The sequence below is a fragment of the Scophthalmus maximus genome, chromosome 8 (assembly GCF_022379125.1).
Source record: "Scophthalmus maximus strain ysfricsl-2021 chromosome 8, ASM2237912v1, whole genome shotgun sequence".
Classification (NCBI taxonomy): domain Eukaryota; kingdom Metazoa; phylum Chordata; class Actinopteri; order Pleuronectiformes; family Scophthalmidae; genus Scophthalmus; species Scophthalmus maximus.
In genome coordinates, this window is record NC_061522.1 from 22,463,154 (window position 1) to 22,476,832 (window position 13,679).

The 13,679-nt window shown below is 43.2% G+C and overlaps 1 pseudogene; it reads left to right on the forward strand.

Annotated features, from left to right (window-relative positions):
• The first annotated feature begins 3,247 nt into the window (after window positions 1–3,247).
• LOC118312364 lies at window positions 3,248–9,659 on the forward strand (annotated as a pseudogene).
• The last annotated feature ends 4,020 nt before the right edge of the window (window positions 9,660–13,679 follow it).

Genomic DNA, 13,679 nt, shown 5'->3' on the forward strand with positions numbered 1-13,679 from the left:
GCCAGTGAAGACCAGATAACAGAGAGACATGTATCTCGGCTCCCAATGTTAGCTGTCAATGAAAATAATCTTGAATTGCATTCATGATAGTGTTGTGGCACGATTTAAATGAAAGTTTTATTTATGCAGGTTTTAATTTATTACAGAGGAAATCAGGCAAGACTAGATAGTGTTGATGTTTTACTGTCCCATTCTTTCACTTCAGCTCAGAATAACACAGGGACACTGTGTGATGATAAATAGAAATTAAAACTAATTACTATATCTTTTTTTTATAATCTTTTTTTTGGGATACGAAACGGAAAATACAGAGGTATTAAATTACAAGTGTTTCTAATTTTTTGTTATCACATGATTGTTCCCAGGCACAGGACCGACCACAAACAAACAAACATATATGTAACTGATAATAGAAATATAAAATCTAAAATAAATATTTAAAATCCTTTGGTTAAACACATTGCAAATATTAATGTCAGTTACTATATATAACTAGGTTTGGGAACAAGGACCACACATCAAACATGCATCTCATTGTCACTCAGAAAGCATATAGGCTCACATGTTCCGTTTCCTTCCCCTCCGACTCAGCGACAGAAGTGCAATGTGCATACATTAGGCAATGAATCACGGATTTCTCATCAATCCTTCAGACAGCAACATGTTTGAATAGGCTCAGGAAACTCCTGATGTCCCGGAATTTTCTCCATCTCCAATTCTCCCACCTCACCAGCTATCTCGGCCCTTTACCTCTGAGCAGCAGTGGGAGATCCTGTCTTTCCTAGACACCTCTCCCCAGCTCGCTCAAAGGCCAAAGTCGCCACAACCTGCTTTCAACTTGCCAAGACTCCGGCCGTTCCCCACCTCCAAACATATCCGAACAAACAGTTGCTCATTTGAGGAATGGACTCGAACTTTGCTTTCCAGTCCATCAGCAAAAAGGCAAAGTTCTTTCAACTTTTCATAGACTCTCAGCAAAACACCAATAAGCCTCCGTGAGACTCCACAGAACTTGCGGGTTCCCAGCGCAGCGTCTGCAGCAACACCGATGACGTCACGGCGAATTGCTCACCCCAGATGTCCAGTCTTCAACGTCAGCCCGTTCTGAGGGCCAGGTTGTATCAGATCCTCCTCAAACTGTTAGACTTTTACAACCGCCTCATTCTCCAACTGTTTTCCCTCAGTTAAAAACAACCAGAGCACATCAATCCCTCCATCCCAGCATCCTTTGCTGCTTTTTGCTTCTTTTATATCATCTACTTCAGCCATGTCTGCTTTCCCCACCTCGGTACCGGCCATTATAACGGAACAAGCCACTCCCACACCCCCCGTGGTTTCATCGGCCCAAATCCTTAATTTCATACAGCACCACTGATCGGCTTCCGTAGCTATTATGGTAGCAGAAGGATCTCAGCTGAATGGCTTCTCTAATTCATGTCTTGCCATTCTTCCTCTGCCATCAATGAAACGTATCTTGTCATCTTTGCAACCCTTCTTTGGGAAATGAAGGGCTGTAAAAGACCATTGCCCTCTACTCTACGTTGTTGGCATCATCAACAAAGGGCTGTCGCATTGCCTCGACATCATGCAGTTCATGCGTTGGCTCCCTCCCATTTCTCATTCCAAATAAAATTCAGCCAATCGGTACTGGCCTCCGAACCTCTTCCAACTCCTGTCCCACAGTTTTCAGCCAGCATCTTCAACTGCCCCCACAGTTTGATCATGTAAACAAGACACCATCTTTAGCAGCATCAGCCCGTGTACACTCTCATCTTACCCGACCGGTTGGAACTGCTCCAAAGTTTTCGAAGCTTGAAGAAGCTCATTCTAACAACACTGTTCATCTGTTTTTCATTCTGCTGTGAAAGGTCACCCTCAGATTCTTTACAGCTGGCTTAACGTACAGTATAAGGCCAGAGTGCCAAACTAGAGACAGCAGCATTGGATGTGGATGAGGAATCAAAAATAATGCATTCAGTTTTAATTTGGTTTAAATGAAGGGAATTTTGTGATAGCCACTGCTTAATGACGTCAATACAATTAACCAGAGAGTTCAGTGCATCACAGCTATTCGATTTCACAGGCAGATAAATTAGCAAATCATCTGCAAAACAAAACAAATTGTGCTTGGCTATAATTGCCCCTAAAGGCAACAGGTATGATAAAGAAAAAAGGATAGGGCAGAGAATAGAACCCTGTGGAACCCCACATGCGAGAGGAGCATGTGATGAGGAGAGATCATTGGTCATTACAGAAAAGCTCTTGTTGGCCAAATAAGAGCTGATTAACTTAAGTGCCGGGCCACAGACATCCACATAGTGATCAAGGCGAGAGATAAGGACTGCATGGTCCACCGTATCAAAGGCCGAAGTGAGGTCCAACAGCACCAGCACAACAGGATTCCCAGCATCCACAGATAAGGCAATACCATTGTGGACTTTTAACAGAGCTGACTCAGTGCTGTGTCTTGATCTGAACCCAGATTGGAATTTTTCAAGGGCTGAATTTTCTTCCAGGACTGCCTGTAGTTGTATTAAACAAATTGTTCCAAAACCTTAGAAAGAAAAGGGAGGTGAGAGACCGGTCTAAAATTGGACATTACTGAGGGGTCGAGGTGAGCTTCCTTAAGAAGGTGCCTGACCACAGCATGTTTAAAGGGAGCTGGGACAGATCCCAGCTTAGACATGAGTTAATAAAAACAAGTAAACATGACCCAATGGTATTGAAGACCTCTTTCTTTCAATACCTTGGCAGGAGCAATGTCCAAGGGACAGTTGGTGTGTTTCATGTGTTGAACCACCTCAGTGAGCAACGACAGACAGACTTACTCAAACTCCACAAACACAGCAGAATGTGCCGGAATAACAGACAGGTCTGTTACTTGACTTGTTGTTTTGTTATTACTTTTGCCCCAAAATACTTGTGTTATGATAAATACTACTAATAAAAAAAAATAACAATGAAACAAAAATGGGAATTGAGGGCTTCAACAAAATGACAGTGTATGTATATAATGAGGTGCTTGTGTGACGGGCACTGCACAGTAGCTGTTTGCTGGTGATCCACAGTAATACTGTAGCTGTCCTCCTTTCATACTGTAGTTTCATGTCCTCTACAAGATGTATTCTGTCTTGGCAAGTCACCTCAAACAGCAAAGCACAGAGCAGCATGCATGTGCATGTGCACATCACACACACACACACACACACACACACACATACACAACGTCCATATAATAACGAGTGGCATGGAGAAGGCATTTGTCTTAGGTAAGACTTGTACTGCCAGTTCTTAATTCACATGGCTCTGATCAGAAAAGTCCTGAAGATGCTCAACATCACCACGTAAATGAGTTACACACACGCACTCACACACACACACGCGCTCTCTCTCTCTATCTCTATCTCTCTCTCTCTCTTTCTCTCTCTCTCTGTTATTGTTGCCTGGAAATATCTGACTGTGACTAAGTGAAGAGTTGTCTTCATTTGTTTCAATCTGAACCGCTAATGTTCCCAGTGCCGTTAGCAAGCACTATAGGTCACACAAATTATTCTGACTGGCTCTGCGCATGCGTGTGTGTGTGTGTGTGTGTGTGTGTGTGTGTGTGTGAAAGTGTGTGTGTGTGAGAGACTGTGGGTGAGAAGGGGAAGCGATAATACAAAGTACCAGCTGTTTTTTTTGTGTTCTATTGCAGCACGTCATATTGTTGAAGTGTTGGACCCTGTAGTGTTTAAATGATGCAACCATTCACCGTGACAGCGTGGCTTGCTTGGATGCTTTTTCACTAACCCGTCTGAGAAGCAGAGATGTAAAAAGAGTTATTCATGAAAGTACTGTAGACTATTACCTCAAACTGTTGTCATCAGCTACTGTTGCTACTGAAACAACTGTTAACGCACAGTGGCAGTATTGGTCAGTAAGTCACAGACTCCATCCGTTTCACATATTAAAAAAAACATTTTCATAGGGACAATATAAATAGTTGTGTGTCTTTAGTGTCTCTGAAGCATCGTTGCTAAGTTTGACCCAAAAAAATGAAAGTCAAATGAATCTCACATTTGATGATAATGATAAATATAACAGAAAGCCTGTGCTACCTTGCTTCATGGTTCTCAAAAGACATGGACACTTTCCAGATAGGATCTAACATATTAAATGATCAAATATCGAAATTGTCCATTTTGGAAAGTATCAATACGTGATGTAACAAAACAAACAAATAAAGATGTTCCATTTGATACATGAACATGATTCTTTGTTGATTTATCAATCATTGTGGTGGTAGCAGTCAGTATAATATCATACTTATATACAGTGGCAGCTGAGGTGAACTGTTCAATCTGTACATTTTAATTATTTTGGCTCAACAACAACTAAAAGAATTTAATATGTTGATGACCATATACGTTTTATTTTAACTTTACCTTTGAATGTACCATTAATTAAATAAAAATGAAGTTATGTATTCACTGATTGCAACAAGAAAACGTATTGTGTTGTCACGCTACAAAGATATCATCTAAGACATGATGATATGACTGCAGTAGGCAGGTCTGCATGGAGATCAGGATACTCAGATAGCAGAGAGATCTTCCCCAATTGGGGAGAAGCAGAGAGGAGAGTTCTGTTCTCTACTTGAAGATGGAGGCAGAAAGAGAAAGGTCTTTACTCTCCAAAGGGAGCAGGGAAAGGATGTTTTATAGTCCTTGTGACCCCCTGGGGTCTGGGACACAGTGACCAACAGCAGCTGGAGTTTGAAAGAGATTTTACACCCAAGGTGTTATAAGGTGAAGGGTCAAGGGAATCTGAGTTTTTTTGCCTTGCCTTTGTATTTGGAACGAAGTAGCACATTGTCAAGTCAATTAGTGAGGCACAACACTGTCTTAGAGATCTCTGCTGTCAGCTAATGTACTGGATTGTGGCGGCCTGAACTAGTGCTATCCTCAATTTGTGTGAGATTACCTAGTCTACAGTTGTGTTGCTTTAATTAGTCTCCCAAAGAGAATGTTTGTCTCGACATTTAAATCACGTAAATAGGGTTAGGGTTAGGGTTAGGGACACGACTCAATCTGTCGTGTACGTGTTTTCATAGGAAGGACAGTCAAACTGCTTCCCTTTTAGCTTCTCCATAACAATTCATTATTAGTTTGAATGCCAACCTTGGCCCCGCTGTTATTATGAAGCAACTCTGATGGAATCCCTGTCTAATCTTACTCACCTCTGTCTGTCTAATCACCTAAATCATCAATACCTCTCTGACCACTTGTTACTTTCCCAACACCTTTAAAGCAGCAAGAGTGAATCATCTTTTAAAGAAACCTTAACTGTCTTCTATCATTTATTTCTAAAACACTTGAACATGCTATCTTCACTCAACTTTTTGCATATCTCCACCAGAACAACCTACCAACTAACTCTGTTGTCATCCCGGCTTGGCACTTTTGCTGTTCACATCCTACCTCAAGAACCACACTTACAGGGTTACATGGAGAGGATCGGTGTCTGAACCCTGCAACCTCACCACTGGGGTCCCTCAGGGCTCTGTTCTGGGCCTCATCCTCCTCTCTTTGTACACCAGGTCATTAGGCTCTGTTATTCACTCACGCAGCTTTTCTTACCAAAGCTATGCAGATGACGCCCAACTCATGTGGTCCTTTCCACAATCTGAAACGCAGGTGGCAGCACGAATCTCTGCATGTCTGACTGACATTTCTCGGTGGATGTCGATGCAACACCTGAAGCTCAATCTGGACAAGAACAAGATGCATTTCCTCCCAGGGAAGGCGTCTCCCACCAACGACCTCTCCTTCACTATTGAGAACTCTGTGGTGACCCCTACTCAAACTGCAAGGAACCTGTTGTGACACTGGACGACCAGCTTTCCTTCGCTGCCAATATCGCAGTGATGACCCGCTCCTGCAGATTCATCCTCCACAACATCAGGAGGATTCGTCCGTTCCTCACCGAGAAGGCGACACAGGTATTGGGGCAGGCTTTTTTCATCTCACGCCTGGACTACTGCAACTCCCTCCTAGCTGGTCTGCTGACATGTGCCATCCAACCTCTGCAGCTCATCCACAATGCAGCCGCCCAGTTGGTCTTCAACCTACCAAAGTTTTCCCACATTACACTGCTCCTCCGCACCCTGCACTGGCGTCCGGTGGTGACTTCAAATACGATTCAAAGCACTGGTACTCGTCTACCATGCTGCGAATGGTTCAAGTCCTTCCTACATCCAGTAAATGGTCAATCCTCACACCCCAGCCCATCCACTCTTCTCTGCTACTGCCAAAAGGCTTGCTACTACCTCAATGCGAGGGGTGGGCAGCCACTGCTCATCTAAATCCTGTCTGTTTTCAGTCCTGGTTTCTCATTGGTGCAACGCGCTCCCCATTGACTTCAGGACAGCAGAATCCCTTCAATGGCTCCGTTGCAGACTGAAAACTCAACTGCTCAGACTGAACCTTACTCCCTGAATTTATTATTGAAATGTTTTTTATTTCCTGTTCGCTGCGCTGCCCGGTGTTGAGTGAGGGAGAGAGAGAGAGAGAGTGAGCCGTGAGTTTGGCTAAAGAAGATGTCCAAATTTTTTATTTGTATAGCGCCAAATCAAAACATACAATGTCTCAAGGCACTTTACATAGAAAGGTCAATACAACAGTACGGTCTGGACGCCTTGCAGGAAGAGCATTAGTTGATTAGCCAACTGTGCTAATCATGCACTTAGCTCTGCTCCGCTGAGCCGGCTCTGCTCCGCAGCTTGTCTGTCTCCTACAGCTGAGAGCCAGAACAACACTCACCTCAACTAGTGTTTACAGATATCCTGACTTTGAACCAAAAAGGGCAGAGAAACAACTCTCTCCAACACGAGCAGTACAGAGCAGTCAAACATCACCATCAACAACACTGAGACCTTTTATCTATAGTAGTGTGCTTTTCTTAACTGTGTACAGTCAATTGCAATCGCGGCAGGTGGACTGAAGTTGCAGAAACATCTTAGAGATAATCATAGCATGCAGAAAGTACTGCACCACAGTTTGGATGTCAGAGCAAATGGATTGAATGCATTATTAATGGATTAATGTGTCGACACAAATGGCAGCTAAAATGCCCAACACGCTACGACATGCTAGATATGTAGCAGAGCTCACAGAAACTCCTTCAAACTCCTCCTTGCTCGGGACATTGCCCACATGCACATCCTTGCTGCTATGATTGCTGTTTAAGTCCACGTTGATGATATTGTTATTTTGCTTCAGCAACTGAATTCACTTTACTAAATAGTAGACTGGTAATCACAGTTGGTCTCCTATTGCACCTCACTTCATAATGTCTGCAGGTGCATTTTTGCTGGCAAACAGAGAGACGTTCTGTAATGTAATGTAATCAATTTTTTTCCTAACTTTCCTAAGCAGTCATTATTAGTGAAATGTATGTCACTCGCAAACAAAACAGTATATATCGCCCCACATGCATTATGTGTCAGTTAGTTTAGATCATTTGAATAAACACAACCTCATTTACAAATATTTGCTTAGCACAATATGAACTAGATTAATTAAAGTCTAAATCTTTTGAAACATTTCTCAATAAGGCATAGCCACAATATGAAGGAATAATTTAGGAATCACCTAAATTTATGTAGTTATAATCAAGAGGTTCAAATTCTCTAACTAACTGACATGCAGATATCGATGTGCCTGATTGTCATTGGTCAACAGATAAAACGGTCGGGCTCTCATTGTTTTTCAAAACAAGTTGCACAAGATGACCTCATATATCCATGTTGTTGTTTTGTCTCATGTTCTTTCACTGACTTTGGACAGTTGTCCATGCCTGGTGCTTAATGTCCCGTTTTAGTGTGTCCAATAATCAACCTTCCTCATCGGGACATTAGGTGTTGCCTGTATGTCAATCTATTCACAGTGATAGAGCTGAAGCTCTTCTCTCTCATTTTGCTCCCTGGCTTCTGGGAGTGTGAGAAGGCCTAATGGCTCCAGTGGGAGTGACACCAAACTGTCTTTGATAAATTGTTTTTAAATTACAACATAATTTTATTTGGGCAGCAATTTCCCCGAGCCTCCCACTGAGAAGTGATTCAGGCTGCGTTGGGGTTGGCTTACAAACACATACGCACATGCAGGCTTTCTCACACACACACACACACACACACACACACACACACACACACACACACACACACACACACACACACACACACACACACACACACACACACACACACACACACACACACACACACACACACAAATGTGCACATGCACATGAACCCAGAATCATCTGCTTTGGCGAGGATAGTGTTACATGACCTGCAGCCCGGAGGCTAACCAAATTACCGCCTCCAAACGACTAAAGTAGTCATTAAGGACACTCCCTCTCTCACTGTCTTTCTGTCTCTCACTCAATCCCTCCCTTTTTTTATCATGTTCCATAAGCCGTTTCCATCATTTCTCTTGAGTCTATCTATTGTTGTCCTTTCTAAGTCTTCTCCCTCAGCGTGGCATCATTACTCACACACACAAAAGTGCTATGTAATATTAGTGATGAATGTCTTAATGATCTGTAATGATTCAGAGCCCTAAATCTCTCTCTCGCGCGCGCGCGCACACACACACACACACACACACACACACACACACACACACACACACACACACACACACACACACACACACACACACACACACACACACACACACACACACACACACACACACACACACACTCGATTTGACGTGGCGCGTGGTACGAGTTTCGTGACGAGCTGGCGGCTTCCTGACGCCAGGAGCCTGAACGTAACTGCTAGTCTCTCCTCTAAGTTGACTGGGCTGCGATGGGTTCTGTTGATTGATGATTGATGAACGGCCGAATCAGACGGAGCAGGTCGGCAAATCCATATGCAGACAAGCGGCACGGGCTTCACCAGGAAACTGAATTCTCCCCCGGATGTGAAAGTTGTCCTTCAAAGAATGAATAGACCACCTTCTGCTTCTGCGTGGCTTTGTGGCTTGAAATCTGCACTTCTTCCTCATCGGACGACTGCAACACCAGCTCTGCCGCCATTGCCATGGTTGCGTGACGCCATCCTTCTTCTTCTTGTCGCGATTCCAGCGATGCAGATAGTGAAGAAAGATTGTGTCAGAAACTCAAGCACGAAATAGTCTGGCGCTGCGGTGACATCATAGATGGTGCGTGCAATGACATCATAGAAAAATCCAGCTTCTTTCTCCTTCACAATCGTGACAGTTAAATGCTTTAATAATGAAAAAAATGGGGAAACTTTCATTCATACAGCACAAAAATGTTCATCAGCAACAAAACAGTTTCATCAGTGTGTATGTTTCATCACTGGTCTGATACACTATTTGAACAAATCCTGAAGTATCTGCCATTTGGCCCCTTTTGAACATCATGTTATGTAACTTATGCTTTCTTACCTTTCTTAATTACAGTAGGAAACAACATGAAGAAATCAGGAGAAAGTGATAACAGGATTTGTATCACAGCAGTTTCAGTTTGAATACTGGCGTTCAGTGCTCAGAGGACATGGTCCTCTGTCACCACAGGGAGGAGCCGGTGGTCCTCCAAACCTCAACCAGAGAGGGACCGAGTTTTCACCAGGACTCCTCCTCTCCTGAACAACCAACCTTGAACTCTCGCACAAGCAACATGACTGCGACTTTAGTTTGGCCTGATTCCATGAGACCATGGCCTCATTTGTTCTTCTGCACATGCAGTGTTGAAATGATTTGATTGGTTGATGTATAATTTAACACAACAAATCTACATTTTCCACTAATAGTGCAAACTATGACGTATAGCGTCACTGCAGTCCTTTGGCTCTTTGACTTCCGATGACTTGATATCTCCTTATGGCCAAATGTTGAAATATGTGCAGGAATGAACCACAAGCTCGTAGGAAGGAGAACTCTTCCAGTGCACACCGCACCAGTGACAGGAAAATGTTCAGGGACTCGAATATTTTTTTTTCTCTTTGTCCAGTTTAAATAACAAACTCAAAACCTTACATATCTGCTGCTGCAGAGAGAGAAATACAAGGAACTACAGTTGAACCTGTCATCTGCATTTGCACACAATCTTTCACTGGCATCATATCTTATGTCCTTTCTTGAACACACCTGAGAAATAATCTATTTGCAGTGTCATCCATCCCTGGCCATGCAGCAATAAGTCCAGACATCCTGCATCGAGGGGAAACTCATAAAATTTCTACCTGCACAAGGAAAAACTCCCCTGTCTCCTAAGATATACATGTGTAACTAGACTGCAAGAGCCATCATGTGCCTGCATTACATTTTCTATTAACATAATGAGAATATGTTTTTAATTTGCTATTTGGAAATGCTATTATTTACAAAATCTTGACACTAAATATACTTCATAGCACGATTACATGATTATTACAGATGACTGAACCTGCATATTTACATTTAAGCAAATACCATCTTTATCTAGTGTCTCGACAGCCAAACACCTCTCTGACCCTTTGCTGCCGTGAATAATTCATAAAAAAATATATATATATTATTCAATGTTTTGGTTCGAGTGAGAAAATAAATAATAAATAACAGTAAAGTTCATTTTTTGGACATTTGACTTTTTTTGAAAAGGGATTCACATGACAGTACACACTGTGCTCACTGATTGAACTCATTCGTAAAAAACAAAGAAACATATGTTTCTCTTTCTTTTCAGTGGGACATCTACCATACAAATAATAGTTTGTCGGAAAAGTGTTTGAACTTATGGTTTAGGCCTTTGCACCTTGTTGGATATTTAGTTTGGCACAAACTTGGTTGCAGGGAAACAAGCTTCAGTCAACACCTTGAAGAGCAAAGGCAAAGTACATACAGTCCTGGAAAACACACACACACACACACACACACACACACACACACACACACACACACACACACACACACACACACACACACACACACACACACACACACACACACACACACACACACACACACACACACACACACACACACACACAGCACTTGCCTTAATAGTAATCAACCCATTGCCACTGGCGATCCAAATGATATTGTATGTAAATGATATGCCTTGGCTTGGAGCTGTAAAATTCCACATATGCTGAATACCGCCGTGGGCAAAGTCTCATTGAATGAATTGTAAACATAGTTTACAACAGTGAGTGACTGCGGGAGGTTTATTCTCAGCAAGATGAACAGCTCAGGCCGAGCAGGGTGAAAACAAGCCTTTACTACATGGGTTCAGCAACATCATGACCAGTAACCTTATGCTGAACATGTTCAAATAGTGGCCCTTATCTTAGCAGCAAACACAACAATAATATTATATTACAGACAGGGCTTTATTCATATCTGTCCTTTTGTTCTTAAGCATATTTGATCATATTTTAGTAAGATGCCATTCTGTTTGCATTGGCTGTTCATGCGTGTTGCTGGTAATTGAAACTACCAATCTATTTGCCCTTGTGTACGTCCACCCCTGAGCTATTGCAAGCGATGCATTCAAAGTCACACTGGGTGTGGTTTCACTGGGTCTGGACTGCAGACCGCACACTCGTGAATAGTTCCAAGGTTGTGATCCAATTTGACTGATGGACAGTGTGATCGTGTGCAGAAGGGGCTGAGCATGATGGCAGCAGAGCAGAGGTGAGGCAGGTAGATGTTTGCTGTAATGGCGGCTGCTTCTAGTCGAGGCTGGACTCTGGACGGAAGGAAATGCGCAAGAATCAAAAACTAGAGCTTCAACCACTGAACGGGCAGCACTGTCGAGGGATTTCTCTCCTCCTCTCCTGAGAAACTGCAAAGATGAGAGATTCATTCACTATGCGTGGCCATCCTATCTGTAGCAGGCCGAGACAGTCGGTGCTTCGCCTGAAGGCTGTCTCGGGGTGTCATAGTAGCATAATCTTGCAAGATGTAGAAGAGGGTTACTATGGCAATAGCCATTCTGTTTGTGGGATGACGACATTACTCTGAGAGAGCTACATACACCAGGCAGATCTTTGGAACACGCACCGACCACTTGTTGGACTGATGGCCCATGCATTTCTTGCAGTATGTTGTTTCCGCTTTATTTGTTTATTTGATCTAAGGGCAACTGCTGAAGTTGCCTCCCGCTGTGTGTGTGTGTGTGTGTGTGTGTGTGTGTGTGTGTGTGTGTGTGTGAGTGTGAGAGTGAGTGGTGGCCGTGCCCATCCAAATGACCTCTCTTGGGGCAATGGTTGCTGTGTTTGTTTTATGACTTGTAATAAAAGTACACACACACACACACACACACACACACACACACACACACACACACACACACACACACACACACACACACACACACACACACACACACACACACACACACACACACACACACACACACACACACACACACACGTACACGTACACGTACATATGTATTTGTGAGTGACTTCTGTTTCCACTGGGTGTTGGAGCGTTTTAACTGGAGTGCAGTTCAACGAGCACATATTAACATTCTGGATGAGCCTCGTTCAACATCCTGAAGATTTCATTTGTATATTTTTTCAGAAACAGCAGCCGAGGAACAGGGGTGATTGATTTTGTAAAAAGGTCAAGTGTGGCACAGGGACAAGAAAAGGCTGTACTGTAATACATTGATGGTGGTCTATGTCAGTAACAGACTGTTAGCAGCACATGACACGGCCAGATAAATCCGTCAGGGCAAGTCAGGGCAAAGTGTCCATGTCACTCAGGTCAAGGCAGCATGTGGGATCAGAACTGAAACCAAGACGTTCTTGTACATACCATGCTCTTGTCAAGTTTGATGCTAATGCCCTTTTAGTGGTGTATATTCCAAAATACATTTTCTCCTGAAACAACCAAGTGTTGACACGCAGTGAACCCAGCTGCCTGCCATGACACTGGACACCATGTTCATAGATATGTGGGATTATAAGAAGCGCAGACTGCACCGGATTCATTCCCCTCTTGAAGCTTGAGCGCTCCCTTCTCAGGAAGCGTGCCGGGTGGTAAATGATACATTAACGTACCACCTCTGTAGTCTTAACAAGCACTCACATCATTTTATACTGCAGGTCACATTAATCCACTGACACACATTCACACAGCACTTGTTCAATGTATGGACATAGAGCACATTAAAATGAGAGGTTCAAGCACCCTTTGACACGGGGAAGCACTATACCCTCTGATTACACAGGCACAGCCGCAGCACGACACCTCCGTTGTGTCAAAAAGGTGTGCCTGAATTTCCATTTCCAGAAGAAGGAAGAAGTTGCAGGGAGCCCAATCTGCAGGGAGCAACAGTTGTTTGTGTGGCCAAAAAACTCCCTGAGAGTTTTTAGGATGGAGCACCCAGTTAACATCAGCCACAGTTCAGTCAACGTCTTCCCTCATAGTGGTGCGGTAGAACTCGGCGTTAATAACATGACCCAGGGGAACAAATACACAGAGCACAACTCTGCCAACGTCAAACAAAAAGAAAATTCTGCAGGCATTACCCCTGCGAAGATTGCTGTTTGGTGTCTCCTCGTTGGTGATGATCCATGACAAAGATCCTCACTGAATGAAACACGGTGGTGAAATCACAAAAGAAAAAACGATAATAGAGGTCCTGATATTAATCGTGCAGAAAACACACTCATG